Source organism: Ursus arctos, chromosome X, assembly GCF_023065955.2.
Source record: "Ursus arctos isolate Adak ecotype North America chromosome X, UrsArc2.0, whole genome shotgun sequence".
Classification (NCBI taxonomy): Eukaryota; Metazoa; Chordata; class Mammalia; order Carnivora; family Ursidae; genus Ursus; species Ursus arctos.
The window spans coordinates 90,692,866-90,712,718 of NC_079873.1; the positions used below are offsets into that span (position 1 = coordinate 90,692,866).

At 45.0% G+C, this 19,853-nt stretch overlaps 1 long non-coding RNA gene across 2 annotated transcripts in view; it reads right to left on the reverse strand.

Annotated features, from left to right (window-relative positions):
- LOC113241255 (uncharacterized) overlaps window positions 1-19,853 on the reverse strand; it is a 101,571-nt gene that overhangs the window by 45,074 nt on the left and 36,644 nt on the right. Inside the window, exons 1-2 of one of the 2 annotated variants that reach the window (XR_008959983.1) lie at window positions 13,388-13,583; window positions 11,190-11,298 (exon numbers count right to left, since the gene is read on the reverse strand). This is a non-coding gene — a long non-coding RNA (uncharacterized LOC113241255). Of the gene's footprint in view, window positions 1-11,189; window positions 11,299-13,387; window positions 13,584-19,853 lie in introns of those variants that run through there. The other variant, XR_008959984.1, reaches the window with a different exon arrangement.

Consider the following 19,853-nt stretch of genomic DNA (forward strand, 5'->3'; position numbering starts at 1 on the left):
TAGGTTTAATTCCTTGTATGGCCTTAGTGCATACTTTTCATCAATTTAAAGTCTGATGGGCAGTGCAGAATGAATGTACCTGATACTGGTTGTGTCTCGGGGACAGAGCTAGGAGAGGTTCTGGGGCAGGGGTTTTAGAGAAAGAACGGGGACAGATATTAAGGTTTTGGGATTTTCCTGAAGATTTGGATTTCGGGGTTCTGTATTTAAAAATATTCCCCCCTTTTCTGACAAGGAGACGTATGCCTGTTGGGCTTCAAGACAATGTCGACCTGGTGAGTGAATGGGAGTCAAAGGGGTCAGGAGAAATGGATAATGTGTCTGAATAGGTCCCAGCTGGAATGGGATTAGAAAAGATTTAAAAACAGTCATAGGGTAATTAGAAACCCCAAACAATTGTACAGTTTGGGTATTCTGAGGAAGGGGAGAGACGACGCTGACTGGGTGTGAAACTGGTAAGTAAAGCCCTAATAGAGACAGGGGATTGTCCCTCTCCTCTACATCAATAAGTTGGGGGGAACTGATCTAATTATTGTGTGGGGGGGATAAAGTTGCCTCCGTAAGTCCTCAGAGCAGCTCTACTGTTGAGATGGTGAAAGGATCCTTTCACTGGGGTACTTAAAACGGAGCCTGGGAAGGTTGGACGAACCTTGCCTTGGGTCCATCCTCTCAGTTTTAGGCAACCTGTTTTTAAATGTCCCAGCTTTCTATGGTAATGACAGGTACCTTTTGGAATAGTGCCACAATCCCGAAATGGGGATTTACTTTGGTTAGCTCTTAACTGTTGGAATTGAAGGTTCATAATCTAGGCGGCTTTCTTTTTATTAGTCTTTGAATAAATTCAAGCTAGTGGATTGGCAGATTAACGAGAACAGGAGTTTGCACAGTCTGCCAATTTAAATTAGTTCTCTTTATGAGTAATGATAGTTCTTCAACTAAGCCATCAACAAAGATGGAATTAAAAAAGGTGTAAGTGGTTTGATCGATAGCAGAAAGGCCAGGGTTTTTGGCAAAGATCGTCTCTAGTTGGTTACAATAATTGAGAACAGATTCTTCAGGTTTTTGAATACATTGCTGAATTTTTTTTTCCCACTCTATGGATTCTGGGAAAGCCTTAGGAATAGTTTCACAGAGTCTCTTTCTCAGTTTAAGGGCTTCTGTTCTGTCAGTGGCTCTCCATTTGGAGAAATCGTCTACTGTTAACCCAGTGCGCTAGATGCATGCAGTTTCTAACCTGTCCTCCATCAACTAGCGTTATGATTAGTTGATATAAATCAGAAAAAACAACAGGTTCGTATGTTTGGATCACACTGGCAAATTTCTCAGCAAATTTATGAAGATCTTCAGTGGCTTTGGGGAATTCTTTAGCTATAGTCTGTAATTCAGCTTTTGACCAGGGAGTGAAGGAAGTCTAGGCAACTGCTGCTTTCCCAGGCTTAACCTTAAATGGGGCAGCAAGAAGAGGAAGATAACAGGGGAGCTTTAAGGTCCCGTAGGATGTGAAGGAGGGGTGAGGGTCTCCAGCATAGAAAGGGAGTTGAGCTAAGGATGGATATAGAGGAAAAGAAGATGGAGTAGTGGGTGAGTGTGAAGGAAGGGGAAGTTTGTGAGGATCTGGCCTATTTTTCTAATTTTGAAAGCCTCTTGTAAATATCCGAATTAACTCAAAACTTTTGGAAGCTAACTGCCTGAAGGGAAGCAAACGTCTCAGTTTTTCTTTTTGAGGCCTCTAGATACCAATTAAAAGCAGCTTCCCACTGGCTTTGTTTGGCTTTGTAGCCTTTTTCCACTTGTGCACTCAAGTGAACTAATTTTTGCCCCATCATAGCCAGTGGAGTTTTAAATCATTCCAGGTAATAGGAGTCCAACAGGGCAAAAATTTACAGCAGGAAGGATCATATTCTTTAAACATAAAACCTGCAGGAGTCCCAGAAGAGGGTTGGTCATAAAAGTCCTTCTTAGAAGTAGGATTTCCCATGAATTAGTAGAAGACTACTAAATGGTAATCTTCCACTAGGCAATGTGAAGACAGAATCCTCTCCTCAAATATGAGTGAGGATGGAAGCCAGCAAGACAGACAACCCAACTAAAGGCCTAAACCTCAATCCAAAGGAGGGAGGTTCAGGACCGAGAGGACTTAACCACCATGACCCAAAGCTACTGAGATGAGTGAAACAGACTCTCGTAGGTACCTCACTCAAATCCATGGCTGTGCTGGAGAATGGCGACTGGTCACTGTGGATGTCACTCCTGACACCATGTAATATTGAAAGGCAGAACTGCATTCTGCAAAATAAAATTGTATGTGAACATGGGGTCTAGGGTTTGCAATCTGGGAGACACAGAGTCAACTGAAATCAACTGTGCTCCGGAGACAAAGCTGAGGGTTTTAGAGGAGGGGATTTACCTACATTGTTTTGAATGAAATGTGATTGGTTGTTAAGAGTAGTGCTAGGTGGAAAGTCCATTTATGTTCAATCCTTTTTTTTTTTTAAAGATTATTTATTTTAGAGAAAGTGTGTGCACGCGTGTGAGCAGGGGTGTAGGAGGGAGGGTCAGAGGGAGAGAGAGAATCTTAAGCAGGCTCCACACTCCCCAGCGCAGAGCCCAATGCAGGGTTCGATCTCACCACCCTGAGATCATGACTCACCACCCTGAGATCATGACCTAAGTTGAAATCAAGAGCCAGACACTTAACCGACAGAGCCACCGAGGCGCCCCCATTTATGTTCAATTCTAACACGCAGCAGATGCCTTGGCTTTTAGCTAAAGTCAGCAACAATTCGGAGAATTTGAGACAGGAAACGTAAGTCCCACTTTTTCAGTATCCTCCTGGCTCCATTTTAAATAACCCTCTTAGCAATGTTTACTCCATTTTATTCTCTGTTATCAGAGAATATCTCTGAATCCCTATTCCCATCTCCTCTCCTAAAATTAGCTTCTCCTGTGCTTTTTGAGCATAATACCCAAACAAGCACACTGTCCACAATTTCCTTCTGTAAATGGTTTATTGCTACATTTGCGGAGAGGCACGTAATCTACTTGTAATTTAAAAATTAACGACACAAGTTGGATTTGAAGTATGTGAGCAGAAAGAGGTCTTCTTTGAAGTCCACTAATCTTACCCTCTCTTCTTAGTGATAAGCTAAGATCCAAGAAATATAAATGACTTAAAACCACAATCATTTGGTGGCAAAGCTGAGCTCAGATCTTACAACAAATTCCTATCATTTTATTACTACTCTATATTGCCTCTTTTTTTTTTTTTAAAGATTTTATTTATTTATTTGGAGAGGGAGAAGCAGACTCCCCGCTGAGCAGGGAGCCCGGTGCAGGGCTTGATCCCAGGACCTCAGGATGATGACCTGAGCCAAAGGCAGATGCTTAACCCACTGAGCCACCCAGGTGTCCCAGATTCAGAGAAATCTTTTCTTTTTTTAAAATTTTTCATTATGTTATGTTAGTCACCAGGATTCAGAGAAATCTTAACATGGATAGCAGTGAAGCTGCTGACCAAACTCACATCTTCTCAGTGAACCTGGAAACAAGGTCACTGACTGGTCACAAAGACTTTGGGGAGTGTTTGAAATTTAAATATACTAGAGAAGATCTGGATAAGCCACAGTGGGATATTTTCCAGGGACTCAGAAATGAATGGATGAAACAATTATTAAGTAATAATTTAGGTTTGATCCCAACCATTATTATCATTCCATATTGCTCACCCGATCTTTCTTTAGAGTTGGAACTGAATGACTTTTTCTAATTTCTAAAGGCCAATCTACTCTGGGAATGAATATTTGCTAACAGTTAAAATTTTTATTCCACAGACTCTACAGACAATTCTAGCTAGAAAGATGTATCACTTTTAGAAACAGAAATCACATCATTGGAATAGGTGTATAGCCTTCCAAAGTGACCCAGGGTGACATCTGTAACAAAGGGAAAAAAAAGATGTAAGTATTATCTTTATCTAGCCAAACTTAAGTTTTCAGGCTTGTTTGAACCTATTTAGAAGCCTGATGAGGTAGGGCTGGGACAGGATGTACCAGATCATTGTCCCTGGTGGAGGAAAATCTTAACAGGACAAAAAGAGAACTTTATTAACATGTACATAGCATAAGTACACACTGGGAGTCCCGAGCAATGAGTAACCCAAAGGGGTGGTTCGAATTTGGGTTGTAAACCACCTTATGCTAAATAAGGAAAAGACAGTTTGGGTTTCTGGTGAGGGGTGAAGGAGTGGAGGCAAGGTATGGGAAGGAAACCAGGAAACGTATGGTCAACGAGGGTTGTTTAGTAAGTCATGCCATCTGCATCAATAAAAGTTGGTAAAAGATACCTATTAAGTGTTGGCAAGATGTGGAGAAAAGAGACCCCTTATACATTGTTGCAAGAACATAAATTGGTACAGCCACTATGGAAAACAGCATGGAGCATTCCACACACAGTGGAATATTATTCAGTCCTAGAAAAGAAAATGTGACCACTTATAACAACATGGGTGAAATTTGAGGGCATTGTGCTAAGTGAAAGAAGTCAGAGAAAGACAAATACCATATGACCTTATTTATATGTGGAATCTAAAACAAACAAATTCAAAGAAACGGAGTAGACTGGTGATTACCAGGGGCAGGCGTGGAGGAAATGAGTAAAGGAGGTCCAAGGGTGCAAACTTCCAATTATAAAATGAAAAGGGATGCTGGGGTGGCTCAGTGGGTTAAGCATCTGCCTTAGGCTCAGGTCATCATCCTGAGGTCCTGGGATCAGGTCCCCCATCGGGCTCCCTGCTCAGCGGGGAGCCTGCTTCTCCTTCTGCCTGCCACTCCCTCTGCTTGTGCTTTCTCTCTCTGACAAATAATTTATTCTGGGGATCTAATGTACAGCATGGTGACTATAGTTAACGGCAAAGTTGCTGAGAGTTCTTCAAAGTTCTCACCAGAAACACAAAAAAAAGGTAACTACGTGGTGGTGATGGGTGTGTTAACTAACCTTATTGTGGTAATCATTTCAGAAGATGTACATTTATCTTTGATATATGTATACCAAATCATGTGGTACACCTTAAACGTACACTATGTTATATGTCACTTAAGGGGAAAAAATTAAGTGGTAATAGCCCTCCTCTACTGGTAAGGGGGGGAGAGAGATACTTTTTACCGATAGAAATTTCCTTTACAAAAGAGAGCTTGTGCTGTTTTTGGAGCCTTTCCTATGTTGGCTGGTTCTCAACGGTCTTTAGCTTAAAATAGTCCCTGTTCCAAAGAGGCATACTTTAGGGTGGTATATTCTGGAACCCGTCATCCCCATCAGATGGTCTCTCTGGCCTTGTACTATATTTTAACCTCCCACCTTTATTCTCATAACATTTCATTCAAGTGGTTTGCTTCAGCCATCTCAGACATAACTATTTTACACTCTGAAGCACTTATTTGTGGATGCTAGGCAATGAAGGTTGTAGTAGAAAATGTCCATTCATTTGAGCATTCTATCAGTACAATCTCTTTTCAAAGTTATACAGTTAAGAAACTGAACTGATTGATAGCTTTTAAAAATATTAATAGACTATTTTCTAAGTAGTTTTAGGTTTACAAAGGCTGGAAAGTATAGAGTTCACATATAATCCCTCGCCTACTCCCTTCTTCTAGTTTCTTCTATTACTAACAGTTTGCATTACTGTGGTACGTTGGTTACAAGAAGTCCATAGTTTACATTGAAGCTCAACACTTGTGTTGTATTTCTATGGTTTTTTTTTTTTTTTAAAGATTTATTTATTTGAGAGAGAGCATGAGCGGGAGGGGGCAAAGGGGGAGAGGAAGAAGCCGACTCCCCACTGAGCAGGGAACCCAATGCGGGGCTCCATCTCAGGACCCTGGGTTCATGACCTGAGCCTAAGGCAGATGCCTAACCCACTGAGCCACCCAGGCGCTGCCTCCTGCCCCTGTGTCTTTTTGTAGCTCGATTGTTCATTTCTTTTATTCCATTTACATTTCATTGTCTGGAGGTACTTCCATTCATTTATGCATTCATCTACTGAAGGACATTTTGGTTGCTTCCATGTTTTGGCAATTACAAATAAAGCTGCTGTTAACATTTGTGTACAGACTTCTGTGCAGACATGTTTTCAACTCACTCGGGTAAATACCAACAAGCGCAATTGCTGGATCTTATGGTAAGAGGATGTTTACTTTTGGGCACCTGGGTGGCTCAGTCGGTGAAGAGTCTGCCTTTGGCTTAGGTCATGATCCCATCCCGGGGTCCTGGGGTCCTGGGATCAAGCCCTGCATCAGGTTCCCTGCTCAGTGGGGAGTCTGCTTCTCCCTCTGGCTCCCCCACCCATATGTTCTGAAGTGGCATTTAGCATTGCCACCGGGAATGAACGAGAGTTCCTGCTGTGCCCCCTCATCAGCATTTGGTGTTAATGGCTTATTATGAGGATTTGCTTTCTAATTAACTCTTAGAAGTTAAGTACAATTTTCAACAGTAGAACAATGAATGTTTTCACAATATATGAAGAAAAACTACTCTGTCCTCTCATTTTCTTGTTTTTATTTTCCAGAAGTGGGAAGTGGTTTTTTACCATAGGTCGGGGGCATATTTCATCTTGCTACCACGACAGCCACCAGCCCTGCCTCCACAGAGAACTTAACTGTCATGAAAATAATCAAGAACTCCGAACTTCAGAGCGTCTGAGACTGCAGCAAGCAAAAAATCCTCCATTTATTTAACATGTAATATTACTTAAGGCCTTCCTGAAATTATGTGTACATTCATAGTGGTGATTAATGCAGAGAACTGAAGAATTCAGAACCTGACCACAAGTTCAAGATGAACTGCAAGGAATAAAAATTCAAAGACCTTGGATCAGAATTCCAGCAACATCAGACCAAGGTAACGAAGCTACAAAGACTTTTTGTCTTGTCACATTGAGTTCAATGGTAGAAAATAATCTAGGGGTGCCTGGGTGGCTCAGTCGGTTGTGTCCGACTCTTGGTTTTGGCTCAGGTCATGATCTCAGGGTGGTGGGATCAAGGCCCATAGGGCTCTGCGCTCAGCAGGGAGTGTGCTTGAGGTTCTTTCTCTCCCTTAGTTCCTGCCCACTGTACCCCTCACCCCCTGCACACACTCTGTCTCAAAATAAATAAATAAATCTTAGAAAAAATGATCTTGTCATATAAAAGGGAAATGTGACCACTAGCAGACTTACTGGCAATTACGCATTTTAGTTTCAATAAGTCTACAAATAACATTTTTCAAAACAACATATCTTTTTCAGGTGGGGAAAAAGCTCATTAAATTGCCCTGGATGTTTTGAAAGAATATGTTATAGAAGCAAAACTGTTGAGAGGAAATTTTAATGATGATTTGAAAAATTGGGTCCACGGTATTTCCTTGCAAAAAGAAAATCCTCAATTCCAGAAGCTTTTTATACCTCTTTAAATATCTACTACCATCATTTCAAAAAAGAAAATGTAAGTGGATATGTAAAGTTATCTATGCCAAAATATCCCATTACACTTAAAATCTTTATTAGGAGGGGCACCTGAGGGGCTCAGTTGCTAAGTGTCTGCCTTTGGCTCACTGCGTGATCCCGGCGTTCTGGGATTGAGCCCCACACCAGGCTCATCCACTGGCAGCCTGCTTCTTCCTCTCCCACTCCCCCTGCCTGTGTTCCCTCTCTCGTTGGCTGTCTATCTCTGTCAAATAAATAAATAAAATCTTAAAAAAAAGTCTTTATTAGGAGGTAAGCTTTAGAACTGATTGAGTCTAAGACATTGCATTAGTCACTTAAATTTCTAGACTATGGTAACTCTTCGTTAAGTAGTGAGATCAAACTAGTTTTCCTAACTAACTACATTATGGAGTTCTAATGAGGATCAAAAGTGAGGAAAAATTTTTGAACCAACCAGTCTAACAGTCCAAGCCAGACAGAGGATTTCTCCTTTGCATAGGTTTATCATGATATCTAGGTTTTCATTATTTTGGAGTACTGTTTCACAAGGCCTTTGACGAGGAGGCCAGCTCTCCTAGTATCAGAGTATTAGCAGAAGTAGTCATTGTGTACAGTGCTCATCACATATCTATGTGATCTAAGTCCTTTGCATGTACTGTTATATCACTGAATGCTGATCAATTAATATGCAGTATATAATCTATAAAAAATCACAAGTGTCTATTGCTATGCATTCTGGGCTATATATTCTATTACAAGTATTTAGGAACATGGACTTGGACCTGGAGGTTGCTCATAAAGTCCAGGACCTCTCCACCACATCCACAGGCAGACAGAGGGCCATCCCCGCCACCAGCTCTCCCAGTACCACCTCTACCCATAGGAATTGCTCCTCCTCTGCCGACTGCTTTACCTCTACTAACTGGTATATACTATATCCACCACCATTACCTTGGTTGGGGGATCTCCTGCTCCTTTATCATACTGTCTGCTCTAAATTATGAAATGAAGCAGAAATAAATGTATAAACCTGAACTCCATGTATTGATTCTTGAATAGCAGCACTAGATTCCCCACAGAGAGTCAAATGTTCAAAGGTAAAAACCCTGACTAGAGGTTTTTGGCATCTTCTAGGCACTGGTTGTCATTAATGTAAAAATAACTGCATAGCTGTGTACAAGTATGGTATGATAAGAGAGTCTGATTGCGGACTCTTTCCCTTTCCTTTGTGAACTCACCACTTTGTTTCTCTTTCAGTACATTATCTAAATAATTGGAAACGCCATAGGGAATATGAAATTCACTTAGAAGGTAAAAGGGAATTAAAGTGGTGTAAGGATAATTGTATTCGTTTCTTAGGGCTGCCACAAACTGAGTGGCTTGTAACAACAACAATTTCTCTCTCACAGTTCTGGGGGGCAGAAGTCCACAGTTGAGGTGTTGGTAGGGTAGAGGCTACAGGAGACAATTTTTTCCTTGCCTTTTCCACCTTCCAGAACTTTTGGCATCCCTTGGCTCATGGCCACATATCTCTGTTCTGTCTTCACATTGCCTTCTCTTCCTAATGTCTGTGTGTACACTTCCCTCTGCCACAAGTAGATACATGTCGTTGCATTTATGGACAATACAACTGATATTTGCATACTGATCTTATATTCTGCACCTTTGCCAAATTCATGTATTAGCACTCTAGTGTGTGTGTGTATTCTTGGGATACTCCATGTCATCTGCAAAAAGCCATTCCAATTTGGATGGCTTTTATTTTTCTCACCTAATTTTGCTATGGCTACAACTTCCAGTAAAATTTTGAAGTGGCAATCATGGGCATCATGCTCTTCCTCATGGGAAACATTTCAGTCTTTCACCATTGAGTATGACATTGGCTGTGGGGTTTTCACATATGCCCTTTATCGTGCTGAAGTTCCTATTTTATTGTTCTCATAAAAGGGTATTTGTCAAGGAGTTATTCCACATCAATTGAGATGATTATGTGGGTTTTCACCTTCATTCTGTGTATATTACATTGATTAATATCCTCATGTTTATCTACCTTTGCATTCCTGGAGTAAAACTCACTCGTTCCTGATATATAATCTTCAAATATGCTTGGCTTATGTTTGGCGGTATTCTGCTGAGGATTTGTATGTGTATAGTCAGACAAGATATTGGTCTGTAGTTTTCTTGTTATTTTTCCCTGGCTTTGGCACAAGGTAATGCTGGTCTCAAAGAATGACATAGGCTGTTAAGATTATGTGTCAACATGGCTAAGCAATAGCACCTAGATATTTGGTCCAACACCAGTCTAAATGGTGAAGGTATTTTTAGATGAGACTAACATTTCAATCATTAAATCAGATTACAAGACAGGTGGGCTTTATCCAATCAGCTGAAGGCCACATGAGAAAAACGATAGAAGTCCTACGAAGAAGAGAGAATTCTACCCCTACTCTGCCATAAGACTCCTTCTCATGGGTCCCAAGCAGGCCAGCCTACTATGCAGATTCTGTACTTCTCAGCTTGAACTATCACATGAGCCAATTTCATAAAATAAATTTCTCTGCCTCTCTATATGGCACCATTTCTCTGGAGACCCTAATACAGATGTGTTCCCAATTTATTAGATCTGAGGATTAGTGCCAGTTCCTCTTTAAGTGGTTAAAATTTCCCAGTGATGGCATCTTGTCCTGGAATTGTATGTGATGGAGATTTTTAACTACTTAATCAAAATATGTAACCGCTACATCTCTGTTAAGATCATCTATCTATACCTTCTTGAGTCAGCTTTTCTAACTTGTTTCTACTAATTTTACCTTATTATTTGTTGGGTACAGTTGTTCATAATACAATCCAATCGCCCATCCAATTCTCTGACATAGGCTATAGTGTCCCCCTGCCTCACATTTTTAACTTCAGTTATTTCCGTTTTCTCCATTCGGTCTTGCTAAAGATCTGTCACTTTAATCGATCTTTTCAAAGAACTAACTTGTAGTTTTCTTCTCTTCTATTCTGTATTTCCTTCTTTATCCCTGCCTTAATTATTTCCTTCTTTCTGCTTTTGCTTTGTGTTAGTTTGCTGATCTTCTGATTTCTAAGATTGGAAAACAATAGTTATGTTGTTCATTTAAGGTCTCCTCTATTTAAAAAATACATGTTCATACAGTTATAATTCCAAGTGCTACTTTAACTGCAGTATATACTGTACAATTCACTTCTTTAAAGTGAACAATTCAGTGGTTTTTAGCTATTCAGAGTTAATATACACATCAGCTAGAACATTTTAATCATGACAGAAAGAACCGCGCCCCCCCCCCCGACTCATTTCCAGGTTTTCCCATTTCCCACCAACCCAATTTTATCACAAACGACACGGACATTTCAAGCCCTAAACACTGGCCCATAACGACGAAGGCCATCCTCCTTGGGAACTGCCTTGCAAGCTTCGTATCAGCTGAAGGCTTAATTTTTTCTAGGCACCACTCCAAAAGCTTATTAAGTAAGCTAGGCAAAGAAACAAAGCAAGGCATCCCTACCCCCCTACCAATGGCATATCCTGACCCAAAGAATTCAGGGTCCTGTATCCTTAGGCTCCTCCTCTACAAATAGATCCTCAACTGACGGCAGCTCACGTGACATGCGGGTAAATGGGCACCAACTTTCTCCTCTCTGGCCCCAAACAGACCCACCACATTGACTTTCTGGTGATAAAGGCATTTACTCTAGGATGTGGTTGACTTACAGTTTGACCAACCAATTTCCTCTGGGTGGACGCTGACGTTGGAAAATGTATTCCGATCATGTGCACTCGAACTCTGGTAAACAAATCTGTACGCTGCACAGAGCCACTCCTATCATAGGAGAGGAAGAAAAGAGAAATCTAATGTCCAAAGAGAAGGGACCCATGAAATAACCTATGTTCCTGCCTCCAGGCAGAGATACAGGCATCCGACCCAGGTAGTTTCTTAGTTTCTAAGAAAAGAAACGGGGCGCCTGGGTGGCTCCGTTGGTTAAGTGTGTGCCTTCCGCTAAGGTCAGGATCCCGGCATCTTGGCCTGCATCGGGCTTCCTGCTCAGCAGGGAGTCTGCCTCTCCCCCAGCTCATGCTTTCTCTGGCTCTCTCTCTCAAATAAATAAAAAATAAAATCTTCAAAAAGAAAAGGACAGGTTCAAGGAGAACAGGACATTTACTCTGGCACAGATGTGCCAAGGCCACCTATACGCTGGGACAGCAGCCAAAGACAAAAGAACGTATATTTTTCTGTGAGCATTGTGAGGACAAAAACAGGTGAAATGTAGATGGCCCTCTGTGTCTGATTGTTGTCGATGGCATTCAGGGCTAAAACATACACAGTGAAAAACGACAAGAGGTTCCCCAATGTAGAAAGGGGGTTAGAAGACAGGTGGGCAAATTGGGAATGGTCACCAAGCAATGGTAGGAGCATTAGCTTTGATTGGGAGAAATTTCTATCCACAGTAGCATCTCCAAGGCAGTTCCGGAAAAGTGTAAGAGTTTGGAAATACGTATTTCCATATACACATGATGTATACATGTATATGAATAAACGAATTAGGGGTTTGAGGGTAGAGTACAGACATTCTCTCATGAACAGCTTCTCAGAAAAGGCTGCTGAACAAATGATCCTCATCAAGGTCATAACTGTATAGACGGAGCCACGGGGCCACTGTCCCATGGACCTCACCGCCCCCTACCCGTCCACAACCATCCTGGGGCACACAAGGCAGAGTGACTGCCTGAGGCTCCCGGAGCTGAGCCTGGGCAATCCACCTCCCCTCTTCTAACCAGACCTGGACCTTATCAGTTCCTCTTGCTGCCATAATTGCCTACTCCCTCTAGGGCTGGATGCAGAACCTGGTTGAGCACAGAAGACAGGCAATATCTCAAGGAGAACAGGGGACCATCCAGGTCATCGTGACACCTACTGCTATAAATCAACGTCCTTGGAAAACTAGGATTCTACCCAGAACACCCATACACATCTCCATCCACAAGAATGCAGAGAAAACGGGGTCCCTTTTGCCAGGAAATGCAGGCTTAAAACTCTGAGATGGGGTGATAGACGTATTCCTACTGCCAGCAAGAAACCCAAAGGAAAAAACCAGGACCTGCCCCAACAGCACAGTAGAGTTGACCCCACCTGAAGAGCACAGATGACTTTTAAACCTCCCCCAGGGGCATTTTCAGATTCACCAAAGTGAGAGAGGCCACACCTGCAAGCCTGTGTTGGCATTTCTGGAGCAACAGTGCCATCAAGTGGATACTTTTTAAGAAAAGCCTGCAGATGCTGAGGCTGACCGTGGATCCCGTGAGGAAGCCCTATGATGGGAAGAAGGGTGGGATTGGGGCACCCAGAATATTCTGGACCAGATCCAGCAGCCTGGCAACCTCCAATATCAGTGAGGAAACAACACAGGATGGACGGAGCGCAGCTTTGGCTGCTGGCTTCCCCAGGCTGTGGGGGCGTGGCCTCGGCAGCAGCCATGTTAGTAGCCAAGGCGCTGAAGCTCATACTCCAGGTCATCTGGCCTGTGGATCCTCGCCTTCAGTCCAAAGCAAATTCGGCCAGGAGTTCCTAGGGTCTCAGGGCAACAAGGAACCCAGGACTGGAGTGTCCAGGCCAAGACACCACAGGAACAGGAGAAAGGGGAGGTGATAGCCACCTTGTCAGGGCAGCATTCTGCAGGCAGGATAAAGAATTTCCTGATTACTTTGGTACTAGACCCAGACAAGGAAGAGTAATGCCGGTACATCACAAGTTAGAGCTACAGTTGTTTTGTTTACTTTGGTTCCCACTAAAAAGAATCTGAGTCCCAGGCCCCACAGTATCCCAGACAGCCCTACCTGTCCCATATGACAAAGGGTGTGGCTATGCACTAAGAAGGGGAGGAAACAGAAGCAGATATGACCAGGATTAATACCTTGAGGTGGACATCATTCCCCAGAGTGAGAGAATCTAGGTATTCTCCTCACACACTTCAGGAACTTTGCAGCCCAGCCCAGGAACACTGTACTCCATGGGAACCTCCTAATAATATATGGGTGTATGAACTGGATCCTTGTTGTGGAGACTGCTGGGATTTCCCACGTGGGGTGTATGTTCTGTGGTGCAGCCATCAACCTGCAGCAGGAGCAGACAGAGACTACTTTATTTTTTTAAATTAAACCTTTTCTTATCTTTTTCTTTTTTTTTTAGAGAGAGAGCATGAGTCAGCAGGAACCAGGGCGGGGTGGGTGGTGGGTACAGGGAGAGAATCTTAGGCAGGCTCCATGCCCGGCAGAGCCCGATGTGAGGCTCCATCCCACAACCCTGACATGACCTGAGCTGAAATCAAGAGATGGACCCTCACCTGATTGAGCCACCCCAGACCACTTTAAGCCAGTAAGAAATCAGACCATATACATCAGGACCTGGCCCCAAAGTGAGGAAAAAAGGTTAAGCACAAAAGGTTCAACCCCCTGGGCCTTCCCAGGCCAAATGTCTCTCACCTAATGGAAGCGACATGTGGCCAAATACCCACAGCCCCCTGGCCTGGGCTCCTTTGGAGCAAATTTTTTCTAGTTCTGTCCAGACATGGCAGCCACCAAGGTCCCAAACCTTTGCTCCCTGTGTCAGACCTCCAGGTCTGGAGACCAAGATCCTGTACCCGTGCCTGTCTCTGATGCTTCCATGGCTTGACTCAGCTTTGCACCACGCTTACCCCTGTGCCTAGTGGACCTCTTCACCTCCTGGGGACACTGTCCTCCTCTCATGCCTCACTCCTTTATCACTCCTCCCCCAGGAAGTGATGGTACAAGGCTTGCGATATTTGCAAAAAGCATTTCCTCATGATGGCGGTATTGCACCAGAAATGCGGACCTGCCCTCCACACCTTTGCTAACAGAAAAACTGGCAACCTGTGTGCCACCTGGCTAACACAAGGTGGCTCACCATCTTGGCCACTTTGGGGTAAAGGGGCACGAGCCTCAAAGTCTGGAGCTCCATTCTGCAAGGCCTGGTCTCTCTGGCATCCTCCCAACCTACCTTCGTGACACAAAAGCAATGATTTCCCATCTGGGTACCCTAGCAGTGGACCTGAAAAGTATCCGTGGCTATTTCTTTGCACTCCACATTTGTCTCAGACATCTGGAAACACAATGAGGGTAGGAAGAGAGGCACAGCCAGTGCCCAGCGGAGCATATACTTCCAGAACATTCTCCCCAGTCACTGAGAAAGCAGTCTAAATGGGAGACACCCAGTAGCCAGACACAAAGGTCTGCAGCAACCCACTATCACTGGCAGTAGAGTGGAGAAAGACGAACCACCCGCAGCAAGAGACAATGAACAGGGACTGAGGACCTAGCTCTTCTCCAGTGATGGCCCCCGGGTTCTGGAGTGGACGGTGATACGCGCAGGTCAGATGGGAGGGCAACCTGACACTGTACCACAGATGCCAAAGCCCCAGGTTGACGAGAGAAGAGTAGCAAGAAAGAAAAGAGAACCTAGTATCCAAAGAGAAAGGACAACTGAAATAGCCTATGCCTCTGCCCCAGGAAGGATCCAAGGCACTGGACACTGGGTACTATTATAAAAGAAATATAAAGGATCAAGTATAACAGGACCTTGACTTTGTACAGATGTGCCAAGGCCAGGGGACTTCCGGGCTGTGAGAGGAGTCAAATGCAAAAGAGTGTTACTACTAGAGGAGCCTTAGGGTGTCAGACCAAGGGAAATGGAGAATGCCCTCTGTGTCTGTTGGATTTCATTATAGTTGAACCCCAAAAAATTCATGACAAAAATTATGTGGTCCCCACTGTGGAGCAGAGGATGAAAGATGGAGACAACTTGGGAACGGTCATCACACAAGGGTAAGGATTTCTGCTTTGATTTGGAGAAATTTTTTTTTTCTTAAAGATTTTATTTATTTATTTGACAGACAGATAGAGAGCACAAGTAGGCAGAGCGACAGGCAGAGGGAGAGGGAGAAACAGGCTCTCCACTGAGCAGGGAGCCCGATGCGGGGCTCGATCCCAGGACCCTGGGATCATGACCTGAGCCAAAGGCAGCCAACCAGGCGCCCCAATTTGGAGAAATTTCTTTCCATACTGGCATCTCCAGGCAGTTATAGGGTAAAGTACAGAAGGGAAATATTAAATGCCACTGAATAACATGGGGGTTGGAAGCCAACAAGCCCACTTAACCCAGTTGAAAATCCACGTACAACTTTTCACTCCCCCAGAAACCTACTAAGAACAATGGTTGACCAGAAGTCTCTCCAATTACATAAACAATTAACTTACTTTGTAGCTATCTGTGTCACTTGTGTATTCTTACAATAAAGTAAACTGGAGAGAAATATTTTAAGAAAAGCATAAGGAAAACACACTTACAGCGCTGTACTGTATTTATTGAAAAATACCTGTATACTTAAGTGCCTTATGCAATTCAGATCAATGCAATTCAAACCCATATTCTTCAAGGGTCAACTTAGATGCAACACATACACGCACTTTGATGTATATGTATGTAAAGTGGAATACAGACACATTCCCAAGGATGGTGTCCCAGCAGGGTCTCCTGAACACAGTGGCCCTCACCCAGGTCATCTGACTGTGTGGCTGGAGTCACTGGGCTCTCCACCTGTTCCGTGGACCCCAACACCCTGTACCCACCCACAACCATCCTGGGGCACACGATGGCAGAGTGACTGCCAAAGGCTCCTGGAGGTGAGCCTGAGCAACCCACCTCCCTTCTTCTAACCAGACCTGGACCCTGTCATTTCTTCCTGCTGCCCCAATGGCCTACACCCTCTAGGGCCTGCTCCTGAGCTCTTAAGCTGGATGTGGCTGGAGGAGCACATAGGACAGACAATACCTCAAGGAGAAAAAGGGGGCATCAAGAACTTGCGCTATCTACTACTACGAACCAATGTCCTCAGCAAGGATTCCGCCCAAACACTCCCATGTGGAGGTCTATTCACAAGTATACCAAAACAACCACTACCACAACAAAAACCACAGGGTCCCTGTCACCAGGAAATGTGCACTTAAAACTTCTAGAGAGATGTGGAACTGGATCCACACACGCGCAGATTCCTTTGGATGGCATTATAGGTACATTCCTACTGCCAAAAAGAAGCCCAAAAGGAAGAGCCACTACCTCCCAACACCCCAGTACAGCAAATCTATTTGGGGCTAGACGGCTTCTGGGCCTCCATGAGCCCTTACACAAAAGGGAGGAGGGAAGGCCTCAAAGCAACCAAGGATGGCATTTCTGGAGCAACAGTGCCATCAAGTGGAATCTTTTTGAGCAAAGCTTGCAACATCTGTCTGAGCTGCTGCTCAGAAAGGCCTGTGATGGGAGGAAGGGTGGTCTGGGGCACCCACAAGATTCTGGGCTGGACACACCTCCAGAATCAGTGGGGAAGAGACACGGTGGACAGAGATGGGTTCCACCAACCGTAGTGTTGGGCTGCCAGGACGCAGGCCTCCCCAGGCTGTGGGGCCATGGCCTCGGCAGCCGCCATATTAGGGGAATAGGAGCTGAAGCTCCAACTCCAGGGTGTCTGGCCAGTTGATCCTTGCCCTTGGTTCAGAGGCAAGTTCAGTCGGGGGGGGGGGGGGGGCGCTGGGGTCTCAGGGCCACTAGGAACCCAGAACCAGAGGCTCCAAGAAGCCCAGCCACCACAGAAATGGGAAAGGGTAGGAGGTGGCCACCCTCCCAGGGGCAGCATTTTGCAGGCAGGATGGAGAGTTTCCTTTGGTACTAGACCCAGACATGGGAGAGCAATTCAGGTGCATTGAGGGTTAGAGCTAGAGTTATGTTTTTTGTACTTTGGCTCCCACTTAAAAGAGCCTGGATGCCAGGTCCCACAGTACCCTAAAAAGCCCTACAAATCCCACATGACAGAGGGTCCCACTCAGGATAGGATAGGACAAGACAGGACAGATGATGGGACAAGCATCAGTATGTTGGGATGGACATCATCTTCAGACTGAGGAGACACAGGTCAGCTTTCCTCACTACTTGTCAGGAATGTCACACCCCAGAAACGCTATTCTTTGGCCACCCTTCCAGTGTAAGGGTATATGACCTGGGTCCTCTTCTTTGAGGAGACTCCAGAGATTTCCCACACAGGGTCCATGTTCTGTGGGTACAGCCATTGGCTCTGGCCACAGGGGCAAACCTAGACCACCTTAAACTGGGGACTAATGAGATTATCTAAGTCGGGACCTGGGACCTGGACCCTGAGCTTGGCAAAGATAGTTGACCACAAAGGGTGAGCCCACGTAGGGCCGCTTGACAAACTTTGGACAACTCACAAGTGCATGATGAAGGGGTAGAGAATGGGTTTCAGCACCTTTCCAGGAGGGATGAAAGCAAGGCCTATGTGTGGAGGGAGAAGCTGAGTTTGGAGACTTGCTCCCCTACTGACACCCAACAGGTAAGAGCCAGGCAAAGAGCACAAGCCACCCCAGATGGTCTTCCAGAAGTGAGTCATAGGGACAGTCAGGGTCTAGAAGAAAAGGCTGTGTGCCTTGATTCTGTCCTTGACAGACATGCTTCATCTGTGACCAATTCAGGGTGAGAGAAGGGTTGGGTTCCCTCAACCCAACAGCTCTGAGTTTTAGGCAGTGTCTTCAGACCTCTTGGTGATTCTGCAGCTGTGGGGGCAAGCATGGGGTTGAGGCCTGGAGAGCCAAGGGTGAATGGAAGCCAGGGCCATGCCTTCTCATTGCAGAAGTCAGCCTCAGGGCCTCTTGGGGAAAGTGGCCAAGAAAGTTGACGTGTGCAAATGAATGGCCAGGGTGTTTGCCTTGTTCTGCTCATCCTCTCTGCTGCTGCTGAGGTAGGATCAGGAGCCCTGGAGACAGGTCTGTGCCTGAGTCCTTTGGGACCCCAGGAAATAGCCCCACAGCTGCTGGTTTCATTTTAGGCTCTGGAGGTCTCCTTCAACCCTGATGCTATCATCCTGGTGACAGCAGTTTCCTTCCGGAGTCTGTGTGCTCTCACTGGGCCTCGTGCCCCCTTGGCACTGGATAGCCAGGTTCCACATTCTATTTCTGAGCTGGCCAGAGGAATGTCATTCAACCAGTCTCTGTGGCTGCCAATGGCAGCAGGACTCCAGTGGTGGTTTATGGTTGTGCATCATCATGCCCAAAGAGGCTTCCAGGACCCACCGGACCAAACCTGATCTCTCTAGGATTCATTGGGACACTTGGTCAAATGCCCATAGGCTCCTGGTCTAGGTTCCTTCATAGTAAATTCCTCTAGTCCTGCTCAGACATGGCAGCCACCAGAGTCCCGAACCCTGGCTTTCTATGCTAGACCCACTAGGCTCCCAGGCCATGATCCTTGAATTAGTGCCTATCTCTGGAGCTTACACAGCCCCACTCAGCCTTGTGCCACGCTTATCCCTGTGACTCCTGAATCTCTTGACCTCCCTGGGGCACTGTCCCTTGTCACTCTTCCCCAGGAAGTAATGATACAGGGTTCATGGAATCCGTAAAATATTCCCTCGTGATGGCAGTATTGCACCAGAAACGTCAACCTGTTCTTCCACCCCTCCACCCTTTCTTAAAGAAAAAAACACCAATCTCTGTCTAGCCTGGCTCACAGAACCAGTTCAGCATTTTGACCACAAGGGAGTGGAGCCACACCTCAAAGTCTGCAGAGCCTAGTCTCTAGCATCCTCTCAGCCTGTCTTCATGACCAAAAAGCAGTGACTGTCCATCAAAGCACCCGAGCAGAGGACCCAAAAGTATTCATGGCTACTTTTTTAGCACTCAACAAATGCCTTAGACTTTGGGAAACACACGGAGCATGCGTGCAGAGTCATTTCCCACTGGTGTCCAGCAAGGCCCATACTTCCTGGACATTCTTTCCAGTCACTGAGACATAATCCTGACTACAAGACCTCAAGCAGGCAGACACAAAGGTCTGTGGCAGACCAGTGGCACTGGCAGTGGAGTCGAGAGAGAGGTGAGCCACCTACACTGAGAAAGATGATATACAGAGCCTGAGGACCTAGCTCTTCTTCACTGGTAGACCCCAGTGCAGGTGTGGACAGTGGTACACTCGGGAGACCGGAGGGTGGCGGGGCCTTCTAACACAGATGCCAAAGTCCCAAATTGAATAGGAAACAGGAGAAGAAGAGAGAAAAGAGAACCTAGTCTCCAAAGAGAAGGGACAAGTGAAATAATGTAGGCTTGTGCCCCCAGGAAAAAACCAGGGCGCCCTACACTGGGTACTGGTCAGAGAAAACTGGAGAGGATAAAACAGAACATTTATTCCATATAGATGTGTCAAAGCCAAGCAATTTATGGGCTGTGAGAGCAGTCAAATGCAAAAGAATGTTATTACTACAGGAGCCTTATGAGGTCAGAGCAAGGGAAATGGAGAATGCC